This window comes from Panthera onca, chromosome B2 (genome assembly GCF_046562875.1).
Source record: "Panthera onca isolate mPanOnc1 chromosome B2, mPanOnc1 haplotype 2, whole genome shotgun sequence".
NCBI lineage: Eukaryota > Metazoa > Chordata > Mammalia > Carnivora > Felidae > Panthera > Panthera onca.
The window spans coordinates 69,293,721-69,313,480 of record NC_138343.1 but is presented as its reverse complement, the minus strand read 5'-3'; the positions used below and the strand labels follow the sequence as shown (position 1 = coordinate 69,313,480).

Sequence of the window (19,760 nt, the reverse complement as noted above, 5' to 3'; positions counted from 1 at the left end):
AAAATGGAATAGTTTGAAAAGTTCTCCAAAATAAAAACAGTCTGAGGAGACTGTTCTCCCAGACATGAATACATAGTAAAAGTCCTGTATAATTATAACAGGATGATCCTGGCAAATTAATAATAGACAAAGCAATGAAATAGAACAGAAAATTCATTAATTCATCCAACTGCATATAGAAATTTAGTATATTATGTAGGTTGGATCCAAGTTTGCTTTATTTGGTTACTGCCCATGCAGCAATCTCAGAGTAGCAGCTACAGTATTGCTATGAACAATACAATTACTAAAGCAGTTATGTTATTGCTGTTGTTCTTGACTATATATGCAACATTTTAAATTTACTTGCATCGTTCCTCCCAGGTGATTGTACCAGCATCTGGGTGATAAATAAGTTTGTTTCACTTTATTTTAAATTCTAAGCTTTATCTTTTATATACAAATATAGTATGGAGAGTTCCAGTATATCCTTCACCAGCTTGGACTTACGTTAACATGTTATATAGCCACAGAACATTTACTAAAACTAAGAAATTGCCCTTGGTCAAGTGCTATTAACTAAAGCATGGAACTTATTCAGATTTTACAATTTTTTGCATTAATATTCTTTTTAAGTTTTAAGAGTCTATACAGAATCCTATCTGATATTCAGTTTTCATGCTTTCATAGTCTTCTCCCATCTGAAATATGCCCTCAGTCTTTCCTTGTCTTTCATGACCTTGACACTTTTGAAGAATATTGGCCAATTATTTTATAGCATGTTCCTCAGTGGGAGCTTGTCTGATGGTTTTTCTTGATTAGCTTGAGACTATATACATTTTGAGGATGGAAACCACAGAGGTGATATGATCATGTGCCCTTCTCCTGGCATACAAAGGGTGCATATGTGTTACTGGTGATGTTAACCTTTATTGCTTGACTAACCTGGCACCTTCTAGGATTATTTATTGCAAAGCCACTTTTTCCTTTGTAATTACTAAATATTTGGGGGAAGATATGAATATGAGACTATGCCAATATTCTGCTTCTGCTTAAACTTTGCACAGTAATTTTAGCCTCGGTTAGTGAATTTTACCTTCAGTGACTACTACTGTGATTTTATATTGATAATTTTCTATTTCCCACATTCTTTCCACATTTATTACTTCTTCTGTGAAGAAGAAATGTTACATTGAGTTAGTCATTCATTCATTAAAATATTTATAGCTTAATGCATAGTATAGATTCATGGATGTTTATTTTAGTCTTTGGATTATAGATTAACTATTATTTTTTTAGCAAAAATTATTCCAACTTTGGCCATCCAAAGCTGTTTCATGCTAGTCCTTGTGCCTTTTCAATATTTTTTGTTTTTTTATATACATTTTTTATTTTTTGTGTGCCTGCTTTGGCAGCACATATACTAAACATTTTTTTTTATTTTTTATTTTCTGGCATCATGAGATGCTCCAGGCTCAACTCACACATTCTCAGCCCTAAGCCTAGAATCAACTACTTTTCTAAGAAACCCTTCCTTTCATTGGAGAATGGTTTTAGAAATTGAGATTTGGGTGTGAGCAGGGCTCAATGCTACTTTGATGTCATAGAACTGGGAAATAAATACATAAATAAGTATAAAATACATCTGTATTTATTTCTGTATCTATTTATCAGAAAATACATTTAAACATTTGTCCATATTGATATTTGACTCCAACCCAGCACCACAGAGTTTAGTCTATGCTTTCCTTTTCTTTAATTTTAACTTCTTTCTTCATCAGCGAGAACCTTGCCTCTCATTATCTACAATATATTTACTTATTTATTCAACTTTACAAGCATATTCAGGATTGGTACCCCATACTCCTCCTGTTCAACATTATATAGACTTACCTTGCCCCTAATCTTGGAATAAAGTATTCAGAGTTTCATTATAAAAGATGTTTATAGGGGTTTCTGGGTGGCTCAGTCAGTTAAGCAACTGACTTTGGTTCAGGTCATGATCTTGCGGTTCATGAGTGTGAGCCCCACATGAAGCTCTGTGCTGACAGCTCAGAGCCTGGAGCCTGCTTCAGATTCTGTGTCTCCCTCTCTCTCTGCCCCTCCCCTGCTTGCACTCTGGGTCTGTCTCTCTCAAAAATAAATAAGCATTTAAGAAAGAATAAAAAAATACAAAATAAAAGATGTTCGTAAATTTTCCTGTTTGTTTCTTCATTTATTTTGTCTTATGGTCTCTTAGAGTTGTATTTTCCTGGACCCCATTTTATAGTGTCAAAGGGAAGGGGAGGGCTAGAGCACTTTTTAAGGCTTTACACTCTAAAGACTACTCTTGTTTTTGTCACAGAGACAGCAAATATAGCCCTGGCTCAATTATGTGATTTCTTTGGAGCTCCCAAGTTTTGTTTCTCTGAGCTAATTAGTGTGGAGAAGGGCTTCTCCAACAGTCATGCTAACCACAGTTCCTTTATCTGTTGTAAGTGGGCAATATACTACTTCAAGGTGAGTCTTTTTACCTACAAAAAGTGCATTTTTACTGGTATTTTCTGTTTTATCACTACTTCATCCTCATGTCTTTCCATTGTTTTCTCTTTCTGCTTAATATCAGCAGTTATATTTAATATAGAATCTGCAAATTTTATGAGATTATATTTGTCTCTTTCTTTGGCAGAAAATGAAGTTTGACTCTTCATGTTTTGTTTTTGTCCTTAATTTTTTTTAAATTTTCAGCATAAACAGAGATGAAAATTGCTGGTTTGATTTTTACTGTCTGCACTTAGTAGAAAGAGAGTTTGGCAATCTTATATTGTTGCTTCTCTCTCTCTCTTTTCTTTCTTTCTTTCTTTCTTTCTTTCTTTCTTTCTTTCTTCTTTCTTTCTTTCTTCTTTCTTTCTTTCTTCTTTCTTTCTTTCTTTCTTTCTTTCTTTCTTTCTTTCTTTCTTTTTGAAACTTGGTAGAAATATGAAGACTGGGGAACCAGTAGTGTTGGTGAATAAATGCAGATTTTGGAGTTACAGAAATATGAATTCCAATACTTCTTACTGTTTGTGCAACTGACTGTGTTGAGCAATTTATTATTACTGAACAGCAGTTTCCCCACAGTTGGACCATAATAACCATTTTATAGGGTAGTTGCCAAGATTACATGAAAAAGCTGTGCTCACTGTTTCCCCTCTCAGATCTTCAACATTTATTAAACTCCCCTGCTGCCAACAACACTACTGCACTTTTTAGCAGGTGCTAAGTAGTATGAAAAAGTTTGTTTGTTTGTTTGTTTGTTTGTTTTTGCTTTTCACTAAATCCACCTAAGCAGTACCTTTTAATCTTTTAAATAGTTGTGTCCCCTGGGTTTAGGGGGAGGTCAGGTCTGCAATACAGGATCATTATGTAAATTGTTATAATCTTTGGAAAAGGAGACACTCTGATTTTTAAGGCTAACATTGGCATGAACCAGAAGTTATCAGTCCTATGAAAAAAATGCAAATTTATTAAAGAAAAACAAACAGATTGTCTAGTTGTCTTTCAAAAACATTGTAGGGCTTGGATTGTTTTTATGTAAGAGTTCTATAAACATTATGAGACCCCCCCAAAAAATCACTATCATCTTCCTTTCTTTTATTTGTGACACATACAAGTAATCTTTACAGATTCCTGCAAAACTTTGCTGCTGCTCCTAGATGATTATAACTCTACTTACTATGTTTACATGGTGTTCAATGGATCCTAAAAGCATAAATATTATATACAGATTTTATTAAGATACACACCTGAAACAATAGTTTCGGAAATAAACAATCAGAAAGAAAATCTGTAATATGAGTGACAGTAGTGCTTTACTACTTACTGTTCATGCAGCTTATGGAAAATGGTTGAAAATAAGATCAGCACAGAAAGTTGTGAAAGTTGGCACAGAAGATATTTGTCTAATTTCCCTTCCTATTACGCACGTAGACACTCACACTCAACACTACACTAACATGGCTACAAGAAAGGACAGTAGAGGTGTAATCTTTCCATTTTTGAAATATTAAATTATAGATAATTATAATACTTAATATATAATACACATTTGTATATATTAAATATATACTGAATGTATATAGTATTAATATATATCAAATACATATTCCTGTTTTCTTGTGCTCTAAATACAGGTATTTTCTGTGCACTGGTAATCTAGTGCAGGCTGAAGCAATCATTTTTGTTTGCGTTTACGTTACAAAGGGCTTTTATACATAAGTCTAATTTATATTTTAATTATGAAAGGAGGTTTGAAATGTGTTGTAGTTTTCTGAAGGAACACTGTGTAGTTTTCCTGGAAAAAACTGGAAAAGAAGTCCCTCTATAATACTTTATTAAACTTCACAGAACAGCCTACTTTCACGTTAAATGTGTATTTTCATTTTGCAATGTCTTAGCAAATTCACAGACCAATATTTCTCTTTGAAATTAAAGTAGATCTCTACTTAGAAACCATAAATAAATATCAAAACATGAAAATATGAGAACCTTAATTTTATGGACTTTAAGTGGATAGATTTGAGATGTGAATCATATGACAGTGAAATGTTGTATTTGTAAAAGCATATTTTCTAAGATATTTTATGAAATTTTACTTTTCTGCAACCATCTCGTTTATCATGTAGAATTAAAACATGGTAATTAAAATAAAAATGTCTTAGATATAAAGCCTCAACAAATGATAATTCTAGAAAAATAATTTTTAAAATAATTCTAATTAAAAATAAAATTTAGTAATTGAAAAATATAAGTTAAATTCAATTAATATGTTTATTTTTGGAAATTAATCTGAGATCTAGTGATATATATTAAATTGTGAGTCTTAATGACAGCTGAGTGAAATTGTTAGGAAGTCAAGATACTAATACAACTCTGCACAAAAGTAGATAAAGACCCAGTATAGGTGAGTACCGTGTCTTTAGGAGAAGTCTTTTTATTCCTGTTGAAACGATGAACAATCTAGTAGTAGAAGTAAGGGGAAAGAAACACTGGGTTGTATCCTGAGCTGGAAGTAAGTATAAGGGATTCTATAGGTGATAGGGACATCGTTCAATGTTTTGAATATCACACAAGAAACAAAGAAGCAAGGGAGGAGGATAATGACGAGTAAAGGATTCCATCTAAGTTCAAAGTTCTGAAGATAAAACAGTTTTGAGTTGTTGTAGGGATATAACAGGGAGGTTGAAGTGTTGAGTGTGGTAAAAACAAAAGTCATCGGTGAAGGTAACAAAAATGTAAAGCTAGGACTTTTAAGAAATTCCTCAGGAATATAGTTGTGAATAAAACAAAAGCAAAATTTAAATACCATGTCCAGCAACACCAGCACTCCCATCACCACCACTACCACCACAGACAAAAAGAACACATTGTTTGCCATTTGTATAAATTACTGAAGAATTTAGCAGAGAGTCTTGGAGGTTGGAGTATGAATTAGAAAATGAAGAGAGTAGGTTATTTAAATTATATGAATTTCAAAGGGAAAAATAATTGAATGATGGTGGCAACAACATTCTGAGAGTAAAGAGGGCTGTGTACCGGCCCATTTGTGAGAAACTCTGTGTTGTCAGGTTTCAAATAAAAGAAAAAAAGAGGAAAGAGTGTTTGAAAAGAAAGTTGATTGGTCTTGATGGAGTAAAAGAAAAGACTAGGCAAGAAGCAGTTAGGAGTTAGCCTGAATTGACTAAGATAGAAATAAGAGAAGGGAAGAAGTAATCGTGATGAAGGATTTGGAAGGTGCTTTGGAGGGACATGAAAGCAAGACTGGAGGGGAATAGTAAATAGGATACTCACGTGGAAGATCATACAAAACTACAGAAGATTATCTTTATCTAGCAATCAAATAATGAAAGTATTCAAATAATGGAATTGTTCTCAAAGAGCTTTTTATGGTTGTCCATTAACAAAAGAAGTAATACCACAGTACTATTGGAAAAATCACTTGCTGAAATACTTGAGGCTTACATAACACAGATACACTGGGTCCCGAAATTTTGTGATGACTAGTTAGCCCAAATTATGGGGTATGGAATGAAAGTGTGGCATTTAACAAAATTAACATCATGGTAGTCTAGTTGGTCATATTTGAGAAATGATGGCTCCCAGTTGTTATATTTTTGGCAGGTAAAAAAAAAATGTTTCAATACATTATATTACTATTGGGCAAACATTTTTTGTGTATCTAATTTCTTACTACTCTATAAAAGATAGAAAAACCAAAATCAAAAATTTGGGACATGACAGGGCTATATTGAGTGGTAGAAGGGATATGAGAGATTATACCATAAATTTACCTTCAATTATAGAATGAGCAACAGTAATATTCTTTCAGGAGCCATAACTCTTTTTTGAATCACATAATCACTTATGTACCATCTTTCAGGGCCCGATTATTTTTTCCCAAATAGAATATTAATGGAATACAAAGAACACAAAACATGAATAAAGACATTATTTTTCTAATTTTAGCAATACGTTTCACATATGGATATAGTGTCTTTTCTCTGATTTTTTTTTTTTTTTTTGTCATTTTATTAAGAACTTTGTTGCCTCTGCTCCAACTTTAAAAAGACTTACGGAAAACTATAAAAATTGTGTCAGATATTAATGCAAGAGAAATAATTTTGTTTTCCTTGATGTAAATTTTTACCGTGTTGAAGAAACAATTCTTTAATTGCTGTGTTAAATTCTTTTGATTGTTCATGTCTATACAATGACTAGAGATGCCTATGAAAAGTGTTTAATTCAGATTGAAAAATAAATATTTTTAAAGAACAAATAGCAATTTGAAAAACTTACCTAATACTCTTGCCTGTTGTCTTTTTAATAGTTTTTACATTTGTAGGGATTTTATATTCTAAAAGGAGTGTCAAGATAGATATAATTAAATAGACTGTTAAATCTCTGGATTTTGTTTATAGTATTTTTTAAACACTTCAGTAAACATTCATATACGCTGTCTTACTGAGCTGTTTGCCTGTTAGCAAGTATGTCCCACTGTGCTATGCTTGCATAATGAGCTGTTATTATCTTGGGTGATTTTGATACATTTCTTCTTCATATGTGTGGGAATACGTGCATGTGCGCATGCGCGCGCGCGCGTGTGTGTGAACATTGTTTCATGTCTGACTCCCTAATGAAAAATTTCAGAAATAAAAGGTGAAGAACATTAGCCAATATGCCGCCCAGAGGGAAAATGTTATGCAACGTAAAAAATACTTTATTTCTTTAAGATGCAGAGTACTCAACAAATTATAGTCTATTCACAACTTTTTTTGCTAGACTAAGAAAAATGAATTCTCAAATAAAATCAGAAATGAAAGAAGAGACTTGACAAGTGATATTACAGAAATACATAGTATCATAAGAAATGACTATGGACAATTACATGCCAACAAATTGGATAATCTAGAAATGGATAAATTTCTAGAAACATAAAATTTACTAAAACTGAATAATGAAATAGAAAATTTGAACAGACTAGTTATTAGTAAGCAAATTGAATCCGTAATCAAAAACCTTCCAACAAAGAGGAGCTGAAGACCAGATGGTTTTATTAGTGAATGCTACTACACATTTGGAGAACAATTTACACTAGTCCTTCCCAATTCTTCAAACAATTGAAGAGCACTCCCAAACTCATTTTACAAGGCCAGAATTACCCTGATACCAAAGCCAGAAGGACAGTACAAGAAAATAAAACTACAGAGCAGTATCTCTGATAAATATCGATGCAGATGTTTTCAAAAAATATTACCAAACCTAATTCAACAGCACATTAAAAGGATCACACACCATGTTCAAGTGGGATATATCTCTGAAATGCAAGATTCAACAAATGCAAATCAATATATGTGCTCCACATGTTAATAAAATAAAGGACAAAAATCATCTCGATAAATACAGAAAAAGTATTTGACAAAATACAGCATCTAAAACCCTTCAACAATTTAATTATACAAGAAACATATCCCACATAAGATCATATACAACAAACCCACAGCTAACATCACATTTAATGGTGAAAGGTTAAAAGCTTTTCTTCTAAGATCAGGGACAAGACAAAGGTCCTACTCTCACCGGTCCTATTCAACCATAATCCTGGAAGTCCTTGCTATAACAGGCAACAAAAAGAAAAAAGATCTAAATAAGAAAGGACGAAGTAGGGGCACCTGGGTGGCTCAGTCAGTTAAGCAACAAACTCTTGATTTCAGTTCAGGTTGGGCTCCACATTGGTAGTATGGAGCCTGTTTGGGATTCTTTCTCTCTTTCTCTCTCTTTGCCCCTCCCCTGCGTTCTCTCCCTCTCTCTCAAAATAAGGAAATAAACGTTAAAAAAAAGAAAGGAAGAAGTAACATTTTCTTTATTTGCAGATGATATGATATTATGTATAGAAATCCTAAAGACACCACTAAAGAACTCAGTCAGTGAATTTAGTAAAGTTGCACGATATCCAGCCAACATACAGAAATCAGTTATGTTTCTATACACTGACAACAAGATATCTGAAAAAGGAATTAACACTTCCCATTTACAATATAATTAAAAGCAATATAATAATTAGGACGAAATTCAACCAGAGGAAGTTCTGTATGCTGAAAACTATAAGACGTTGATGAAAGAAATTGAATTAAGACACAAATGGAAAAATATGATATATTCACGGATTGGAAGAACTAATACTATTAAAGGTCCATACTTCCCAAGCCATCTATAGATTTAATGCAGTCTCTGTCAAAATTCCAATGGCATTTTTCACAGAAAGAGAAAACAATGCTAAAATTAATATGCAGCCATAAAAGATCCTAAATAGCCAAAGTAATCCTGAGATAGAAGAACAAAGCTAAAAGCATTACACTTTCTGATTTGAAAGTATACTACAAAGCTATAGTAATCATAACAGGATGATACTGACATAAAAATTGGCACATATACCAATGGAACAGAACTAAGATCCTAGAAATAAACCCTGCATATGTTGTCAACTAATATTTGACAATTGAGTCAAGAATATTCAATGGGGAAAGGATAGTCTCTTCAATAAATGATGGTGAGAAAAATAGATAATCATATGCAGAAAAGTGAAATGAAATTGGATTCCTTACGTTACTCACAAAAATCAACTCAAAATGGATTAAGGACTTAAAAACAAGACCTGAAATCATAAACTCCTAGAAGAAAACATAGTGAAAATGCTTCTTGACACTTGTCAAAGATTTTTTGGATATGACACCAAAAGTACAACAAAAGCAAAAATCAATAAGGAGAGAACTACATTAAACTAAGAAGACTTTGCCCAACAAAAAAATAATCAACAAAATGAAATAGTGGGTTACAAAATAGGAGAAAATATTTGCTAACCATGTATTTAATAAAGGGTTAATTTACAAAATATATCAAGAACACATACAATTCAACTACCAAACAAACACACAAACCAAAATCAAAAACAAAAATAAAGGAACAACGCAAATAAAAAATGGGCAGAGGAACAGACAGACATTTTTCCAAAGAAGACATCCAAATGACCAACAGGTATGTGAAAAGTTGTTCAATATTACAAATCATCAGGAAAATGAACATAAAAACCACTATGAGATGCCATCTCCCCACCCATTCAAATGACTATTATTATGGGGCACTTGGGTGGCTGTGTCGGTTAAGCATCTGACTTCAGCTCAGGTCATGATCTCATGATTTGATTCCTGGGTTTGAGCCGCACAGTGGGCTCTGTGCTGACAGCTGGTCCCTGGAGTCTGATTCAGATTCTGTGTCTATGTCTCTCTCTTCCCTCCCCCACTCGCACTCCATCTCTCTCCTTCTCTCTCAAAAATAAACATTTAATTTTTTTAATTTATTAAAACAACTATTATCAAAACAAAAAACCAACCAAATAAAAAACAAGAGGTAACAAGTGTTGGTGAGGGTGTGGAGAAAAGAGAGCCCCTAAGGATGCTGGTGGGAATGTAAATGGGTGCAACCACTTTGGAAAACGGTATGGATCTTCCTCAATTTAAAGTAGAAACCCTGTTTGTTCCAGCATTCCCATTTCTGAGTATATATCCTAAGAAAATGAAAGCAGGATATCAAAAAGATATCTGTACTCCCGTATTTACTACAGCTTTATTAACAATAGCCAAAATATGGTAACAACTTAAGGGTCCATCAATAGATGAATGGATAAAGAGGATTGGACGTAAATATGTGATGGAATATTATTCAGCCATGAGAAAGAAGGAAATTCTGCCATTTGTGATAGCATGTATGAATTTTGGAGGCATTTTATAAAGTAAATAAGAGAGAGGTGAATACTGTGTGATATCTCTTATATGGGAATCTAAAAAAGCTAAACTTATAGAAACATAGAGTAGAATAGTGGTTATGTAGCTGGTACGGGGCTGGAGGAACTGGGGAGATGTTGGTCCAAGGGTATATTTGCAGTTATATTCTCAACCACAAATAAGAAATAAAAATTATGTGATGTGATGGAGACTACAGTGGTAATCGTATTGTAATGTAGATGTGTGTCAAATCCACACATTATACACCTTAAATTTACTCAATGGTATATGTCGATTATCTCTCTTTTTAAAATTGTTTTCTTTTTCAAGTTTTTATTTATATTCTAGTTAGTTGACATATAGTGTAATATTAGTTTCAGGAGTAGAATTGAGTGATTTATCACTTATAACGGCACCCAGCGCCTGTCACAAGTGCCCTCCTTAATACCTGCCTATTATATCTCAATAAACACACCCACAAATTTACTTAGAATATTTACCTAAGTTGAGTACATTTGGATGGCATTTTGAGTATCATTAGCATTTTCTATTCAGGAGTTATTAAGCACAGCATCCCATTAGTTCAAATATGTATGTACATATTTATGCTTTATTTATTATTTTATGTTTATAAAGGAAACATTCCAGAAAGGGGTGACGTAATATGCATTCCAACCAATGGCACACACTTGAAAAACAACTTTTATTTCATTTACCTCAATAGTTCAGACAAAAGGAGCAAGTGTGTGTACTTCAGTCAAAAGGAGGGCACCACTGGTCTATGGAAGAAAATCTAAGAAAAATAATAATAGTGGTCAACAAATTTGCAGGCACCATGATAAATTATATTTATTTTGTTCTTATTATTGTGGAGAAAACAGTAAAAGTAGAAGCCACGGCAAATGAGAAACTTTGTTAAAAAGTACAGCTCCAAGTTTATCCTCATGGCTGTCATGTGGGTAGGTAGGCCAAAAATAATCAGGTATTTTACATTTCTAATGAAAGATTGGTTTGTGAAGTCTATTTTTATACATGAGAAATAATTCAAATATTAAAAATGAAAACATTCTGTGGGCCGAATATTATATAGTCTGCCAAACAAAACATGTTAGCCAGCTTATAAAATTTATGGCATCTAATCTATTCCATTACTTTACTGTGATGCCCATCTTTATTTATTTTTTTTTTTTACTTTTTTTTAAACTTTTTTTTTTAACGTTTATTTATTTTTGAGACAGAGAGAGACAGAGCATGAACGGGGGAGGGGCAGAGAGAGAGAGGGAGACACAGAATCGGAAGCAAGCTCCAGGCTCCAGGCTCCAGGCTCCAGGCTCCAGGCTCCGAGCCATCAGCCCAGAGCCCGACTCAGGGCTCGAACTCACGGACCGCGAGATCGTGACCTGAGCCGAAGTCGGCGGACCTGAGCCGAAGTCGGCGCTTAACCGACTGAGCCACCCAGGCGCCCCTGATGCCCATCTTTGAATAATACCTATGTGTAGGCTATCATTCAAGAGGTAATAGTAATAAGCAAACATTTATAAAATAGTTATTCTATACCAGGCACTGTGTATGCTAAGTGCTAAATACCTTATCCCATTATCCCATTTGATCTTTACAAGTATGCAACTATCATTAACTTTGCTTCAGTGAGAAATTGAAGATTGGAGTTAAATAATATACTCAGCTTCACCAGACCAGAAAAGGAAGCTGAGTAAAGCATCCAACACAGCAAGGACAAACTCAGTAGCAGCAGTCATTATGATTACTTGTGGCTGAGTAGCCCTGGTCACAGGGATATTAAGTATCTTTTCCCAACTTCACACAGATGGTTTGTACTAGATAATAATACTGTATTTCTTCCCCTTCAACTAGGCTTTTCTCATCAAGCAAGATTGCCTTGAGTTTTAAAGTGTCTTGTCTCTAAGTTCAATACTTTCAGTGAGTTTTATCAAAAGCAATAAGAAATTTCTTTTTGACTCCCTCTATCTTTGTGTAATCAATTTGTCAGCATTGCATGAAGCAATTTTTTTTTTTTTTCAGGAAAGTGGTTGGAAGACATTCTGCAGTCACATTCTCAGGAAATCCTTTATTTTAAAACAGTTTCGACAATAAATTTCATATATTGAAAAAAAAAAAAAATAAAAATAAAAAAACTGCAATGAGATATCACCTTACACCTGTCAGAATGGCTAAAATAAAAAAAAAAACACACAAGAAAAAAATAAAAAATAAAAATAAAAATTGCTAAAAAAAATAAAAAAAATAAAACAGTTTCATGAACACATACCGCTTTTCTTATGTATTTCTTAAATCTGCTTAAGCATCAGAAAAGAACTCATTAGGCATTTTTTTCTTGTTCTTTGAAGATGTAAGAGAAAATGTGGGTTCACTCATATGTTTCCCCAAATACCTGACAAATTTTAAAGAACCTTGAAATTTATCTCTAGGGCTTCATAAAGGAACATAACTCCTTTACCAGAGAATGGTTCCCCAAGTTTCAGAGTCTCTTAGTAACAAAAATGTCAAGAATCATGATTTTCTTGAGGTTAAATACCACCTACTTTTTTTTTTTTTTTAGTGTTTCTGTCTCTAAAGCTGTTAAGAAAAGAGATAGCTCCTGAAGCTATACATTGTGCATTGGGCATAAGTTGTAGTGTTCACCCAGAGGCTCTGGTCTTTTAACTTGGTTATTCCAGAGGCCACATGTGGAAATAAGACGTAAAGGAGTGAAAACTGGAACTCCCTGCTACATTGGGCACGCAATTCTTGAGTGTGAGACTTCCTGTCATTCATTTCACAGGTGTTTACATAGCATTTATAGTTGCCCTGTAAGGAGCCAGATAGCGAGGCCTGAATGCCCGGGACTCCCATTTTCTGCTGTTGTTGTTGCTGATATTGTTAATACTTCAGTTTATATTGCTATTCATAATTACAAGTATAATTACATTTTGCAAAATACATAATTTTTAAAATGAAGGCAAGTACCCTCTGGCTGTAGAGCATAAGCTGTATAAAAATGGTTGTCTTTTATTTTATAATTTGTTCACATAAATTCTTCTAAGAATTGTTTGAAGAGACATACCTTCTGTCTTATTCTGTCTTAACACATTTACATACCATTATCAATTTATGTTTTTAAATTTTTTTTATTTAAAAATGTTTTAGGTGTTTATTTTTGGGAGAGAGAGAAAGACAGAGCGTGAGTGGGGGAGAGACAGAGAGACAGGGAGACACAGAATTGGAAGCAGGCTCCAGGCTCTGAGCTGTCAGCACAGAGGCCAAGGTGGAGCCTGAACTTGTGAACTGCGAGATCATGCTCTGAGCCTGGATGCTTAACCGACTGAGCCACCTGGGTGCCCCAATTTATGTTTGTTTTAAATGTTTATTTATTTATTTATTTATTTACTTATTTTGAGAGAGAGAGACAGAGACAGAGAGTGAGTGCGCACATGACATGAGCAGGGGAGGGGCAGAGAAAGGGAGAGAGAGAATCCTAAGCAGGCTCTGCACGGTCAACATAGAGCCCAATGCAGGGCTTAGTCTCACCAACAGTGAGATCATAACCTGAGCCGAAATCAGGAGTTGGATACTTAACTGACTGAGCTACCAGGTGCCCCCATTTTTATGTTTTTAAAAATGACCTGTCTTTGTAGATGCAGATATACATCTTTGAATACTTTTCTGCCTAAAATAGACTATTAATGAGAATTATACCTTCTTAAAAATAGGACAGAATTATGTACTACAGCCATCATTGCCAGTAAATCTTAGATAAAAAACATGACCCCTCTTGAATATAAGCCATATTGGTTGAATTATTTGAAACAGTTTTTATGAAACCCATGCCTTCGGTTTGAATCTTGGGTGACCCAATTAATTGTCTTCCATTAAAAAGTTGCAAATTTCTGTCTTAATTTAGGTCAAATAGAAGTTATCATTGGCATATAGAATTGAGTAAAATCATACAGTAGAATTGATGAAAATCTACCAGTGAGTTGTACCTTAAACTCATAATCGAATCTAAGTGTTGAAATGGCCTTAGGAAGTAATCTGACTCAACCTCCTACTTCTCTAGGAATCTCTCTGTTAACATCCTTGGCTAATGCTTACCTGCTCACTTCTCAAGGGAAGTATACCTGATTTCGAGATGTTACAGCCATTAGGAACTCTTACTGATATTGAACCTAATGGTGTGGTGTCCCTACCATGTCATTATGAGTTAGTCTTCTTCAGAGTTTTCTCCCTCATTTACTTGAATGCCCTTCAAGTATTTAGACAATTTGTGTGCTTTCCCACAGATTTCTCTTCTTTTCACTAATCTCTCAACCATTGCTTGAATGATATAGTTCAAGACCTTTTACCATTTAGCTCACATTCCCCTAAAGCACACTCAAAGATATATTAGTATATATCTTTAAATGAGGTGCCAAAAATGATCACCATGTTCCACATGTGCTCTGACCAGCAGAGCCTACAACACTGTCCCTTCATGTGATCTAATCATATGCTTCCATCATCATATCTGGAATATACACTTTCATTTGGCAGTTACCATTTGATTTATTCATAGAAAATCTGAGGACAGTATTATTCTTTTCTTAAATAATAAAATTTGTTTGACCATGTGTGTATATGTCTGGCCCTACTCTCAGAAAGCTTTACATTTAATTGTAAATGCCTGTGTTTGGCACATTTGTTGGCTTCTTTTGCTTGGTGTTAATTTTCATCCATTTCACCTGTGTGTCCTTTCTGAAAAGCTATTCACAAAGAGTAAAATAATTTATGAAACATGGCAGTGCTTTAGCGGTAATTGGCTCATCAACTTGAATTGGTTTATTCATAAATGAATTATTTATGGCTAGAAACTAATTCATTTAAATGATCAATGAATTAATTAATTAATTATTCAACTCAATTTTAATTTTTAAGTGACCGCCGTATTCGAGACATTTGTAATAAAGAAGAAAGAGACAAGATTTCTCCATAAAGCTGTTGTTCTTCCAGAGAACTTATAAACAACTGAGCAGAAAAAAATATACATAAGCACAAGGTAATAGTACAATGTGAAGGGGTATCCACCCATCCATCCACTTATCAGTCATACTCTGGGACAATTAAGTACCTACTACAAATATCCTTACTATCTTCTCATGTATCTTGGGATTTAGTTCCTTAATGTTAATTTTTTTTTTAGTTTTATAGTGGGGAGACTTTTCTCCTTGATAAACAAATTAAAAACAAAATGGGAATTGAATAATATTAACTTAGTTTTCCAGAATTGTCATGTGTTTTAATATTTTCTTATGATCTTTCTTTTGTTGATTTCTCCTTTGATTTCATTTTGGTAAGAAAACACACATGTTTTGTATAATGTATAAGGTTTTTGGTTTTACTTGGTAGCTAGAATAGGGAAAATTACAACTACTTTATCATCTCAAAGCAGAAATCCTGGTGGTAGTTTCCTATATAACATCTATTTTCTCCTTATTACTAGCATAACCTCATTTTTATTTGGGAAGGCGATGTGTCAAGTTAAAAATACTTACCTCCCTAGACTCCTGTGCCTTTAGGGATGGCCATGTGATCAAATTTTGGCCCATAATAAAACAGCTAAAGTCTACTAGGTAGGACTTTTGGAAAAACTACTGTTCTGATAAAAACAGACACCTTCACCTTTCTCCTCTTCTTTCTGATTAACATGCATACACGATACCTGGAGGTACAACAGCTATCTTGTGCCCAAGAGAATAAAAGCTACCCACTGAGACTGGTAGAGAAAGAAGCTAAACAGAACTTGAATTCTTCATCAACTCCTTGAGCAGCTGCACCAGCCTTAAAGTTCCCACTAAAGAATGTTTATTATGGGGGAAAAAAACATATAGGTTTAAGCTATGCTGGTTGACTCTTTGTTATGTGCACTAAACATAATTCTAACAAGTTACTCATTCTGGTTTTTTTCCACTCAATTTGGAATCAAGCTTTTACTTCACTTTCAAAATTCGATTCAAGGCAAGTTCCACTAGGATGACTTCCATGGTCCTACCCTGAAACAGAAGCCCTGCTCAGCTGCCTTCTCACCAAATACCACCTTCTTTCATCATTAATCTAACTGGATTGTTTTCTAAATTTATGATCCTTTCTTCTCTAAACAACTTGTTGAGGGCAAGAATTATGCCTTTTATTTGGCCCCCCACCTTTTTTTTCTATGTATTGCCAGGAATTGAAGCAAAGACCTCACGTGGAACCAAGCGACTCACACAGTAGTAAACACAAAGTAAAGCAATGATCTTGGCTTGAGCTATCTAGTTCAGTGGTCTGGCAGAATGTCACATACAAGTTCAGGAATTGAAAACAATGTTTTTTTGGCTGTCATTTCGAGCACAGTAGAATAATGTTAGGGGAATGGAAAAAGTGAACACCATTTCTTACCATGTTCTCCCTCATATGGCTGGTCTCCCTCTGCCCCTGTGTTCGATGCTGCAGAGATTACTTACCAATTAGCCCAGGGCTGACTGAACAGGGAGGGGCCAATCACTGTTCTCCAGCTATAGCCAGACTTGCCTGCACAGCAGTACCTGTGGCTCTAGCATGGACTTCTGTACAGGAATCTGGCTCTGGCAGTGGCAGCTGGAGAGGGTAATAGGACCTCCTCCTGAATGAAGGAATTGAGTGAATGAATGGATGGGATCCAGTGGTCACTTGCAAAGAGACCAGGAATGATAAATTAAGATGATAAATGATAAATTCAGACAAATGCTTTTGACATCTACCTCCCAAACTACTTGCTCCAAGAAGAGAAGCCATCTCCCATGGGAGAGAAGTCAATGGGGTGAGTGACCATATTCTCACTATTGGGTCTTTCCAGGAGCCAGGGCTTCAAGGAACAAGGCTCCTTGTTCCTTCTTCTCTCAACCATTCCCTCTACTCTTTCCACTCTCACACCTTGTGCTGCTGCTTCTCTTTCTTCTTCTTGTTCTTCTTCACTGCCTTGCTGGCTTTTGATGTGTGCCTTGCCCTCTTGCTTGTATCACTCTCAGAGTCTGAACTGTCAGTAGGATGACTTCTTGTCTATGTTTCTTTTTCTTCTTTTCCAGCAGCCACAGGAGTTAGTCCCTGTTACTCTCCAAACTGAGGACAGGTCTCACTGAGTGAAGGACACTAAGGAGTTTCTTTATTTTTCGAGAAGAATTCCTCATGGGGTCACACTTCTCAAACTCTGCTGACTTTGCCTCTTCCTTTTCCTCTTCCTCATCAGGTATCAGAGAATGTTTGGTCCCTCCTTGTTGCACAAACCAATCCTTTGCAAAGTGGTCTTTATAGCCACACTTCTTGCAGGTGGTGTTCAGGACAGCCTTGAAGATGATCTGTCCCACGGAATCATGGAAGGGCCACCTCTGTCTCTCTTCTTGCTCAGTGATAGCATTGCTGGGATTGAGGTCTTTCTCAGCCCTTTGGTTAACAGCTTTCATGGAGAGGGATACTTTTATTCTATCATTTTCATCTCTCAGCCAATAAGCTTCATGCACACCTTTTCTCTGACATCTACTATCTCAGAGGGCTGGAGATATGTGACATGATGACATGGATGGGCAGGACAGGATGACATGTGAGTTTGATGGAACAGATCTTGCTTCCCACAGCGTGGGATTTTGAGAAAGTGTTCATAGTCTGTTGCCATAGCAACCTCTTCTTGTAAAATAGTGTGGAGAGCAGGCAAGTTCTCCGTGGTCTCGGGTCCTCCTCATCTTTAATGTTCTATGGCTCCTCCATTTCTCTTCTGCTAAAAGTAATTCAAGTGTCTGTGTCAACTCCCAGTCTCCTGGCCGCAACATTGCATGAAATGCCAAAACCCAGGCCTTATTTGGCGCTTTTATTTGACAATTTGGCAGTACTCAATAAATGTTTGTTAAACAGATAGATGAACAAAGTTTTCTCAATAGGATTTGTGTCATTGCAGTTTTTTGTTGTTGTTTGTAACTATTTTTTAAGTAACCAGCTTTATAGAATATGGCTGTGTTGGCATATCTCCTTTTCCTTGGCACTACTGGAAGTAGCTGAGACACTGGACAGGAATTATTGCCAGAGTTATATTAAATACATTTAATTAAAGTAAAACAACATCAATTCATCTGTTCTTTATGAAATTGGCAAGCCAACTCCATCTATGGTGCCAAATTTTGGATATATACGTATTTTGTATCTGAAAAGTAGTTTACAGGGCCTAAGGATGTGGGGGAGCTTCCTGTACAGACTTGTGTGGTGTTTTGGCTCCCTCAAGTTCTCATGCGATAAATGGAATTGTTCTTCTGGGATCCATCTTGGAATCACTATGTACTTGCTGTTTGGTTGCCTGTGTGATGCTAGGATGCCTTTATGACCATCCCAAACCCTCACTGATTTTGCCTGAGAAGGAGTGAACTACTTTTCCTTTCTGCTGGAGTCATCATCTTTTCTCTTTGCTAACTGGAGTCTACTTTTCATCTCCCTCCTTTCTTAACTGATGTCTGGGTTCATTTGAAAAGATAAAATGGCTCCAAAAGAAATCTCATTATCTGGTGGTTCTCTAAAGGCAGAACCAATAGGTCTCAGTACAAGTCTCTTGTAATGTCCTAAGGACAGAATGAGAGGTGTGGTTGTTTTCTGAAAAGAAGCATGGAAAGAGTGAAGGAATGTCCAGTTAGCTAATGCTCACCTCCTATTTTCTTGATTTTCATATGTGGATCCTTTTGTTGTTTGCATTTCTTTTAAGAGGCATGCAGTATATCTCTGTAGAATAAATAAATAAATAATAGATTCATGCACTTTTTTTGCACAAAGTTTAAGTAAAATTGTAAATGCATTATTAGTATATATGTATATTTAAAAGCCTATTTTCTATCTACAATTATACAAAAACAAGGAAATTGCCTTTCACAATGACATTGGGTGGATATGCATAGTGGTATATTTGAAATAAAAAACGTCACTTAGATAAACAAAATACCATGATTATCAAAATGGGACTGGGTCAGGAAATTACAAAGTAAAAACAAGTATTATATCCTAAAACACAGGAAACAGTGTGGTGTGATGAGCAATACACTATGCTGTTAGAATATTGTTTCCAAGAAAAGACATGATTCTGAGTATGTACTTAACTCTATGAACCTAATGTATAAAATAGAATGAATATGTAATATTAATAATTATTATGAATATTTAATGAGTATTTACTCTGCTTTTATCACAGGATTATTGGAAGGATAACTAACATCATAAAAGTGAAAATGCTTTAGTACCACCCAAGCTACAAAAGTAGGCATTATTTAATACAGTTAATCAAAATACTTAAAGACAATAATTATCACCAGAAAAACAAATCAAGAAGTTTCAATTTGTTAGTTTTTGGGGAGGGTAAATGCTACAGGAGGGTAAAGTTATACATACATGTTAAAAGCTTAGCTTTCTGTGTTTATTTAATAAAACATTGCAATATTGTTTTTTTCT

General features: G+C 34.8%; 1 pseudogene; it reads right to left on the bottom strand.

Annotated features, from left to right (window-relative positions):
* Positions 1 to 17,210: 17,210 nt before the first annotated feature.
* LOC132667960 (zinc finger CCHC domain-containing protein 17 pseudogene) lies at positions 17,211 to 18,003 on the bottom strand (annotated as a pseudogene).
* Between the last annotated feature and the right edge of the window lie 1,757 nt (positions 18,004 to 19,760).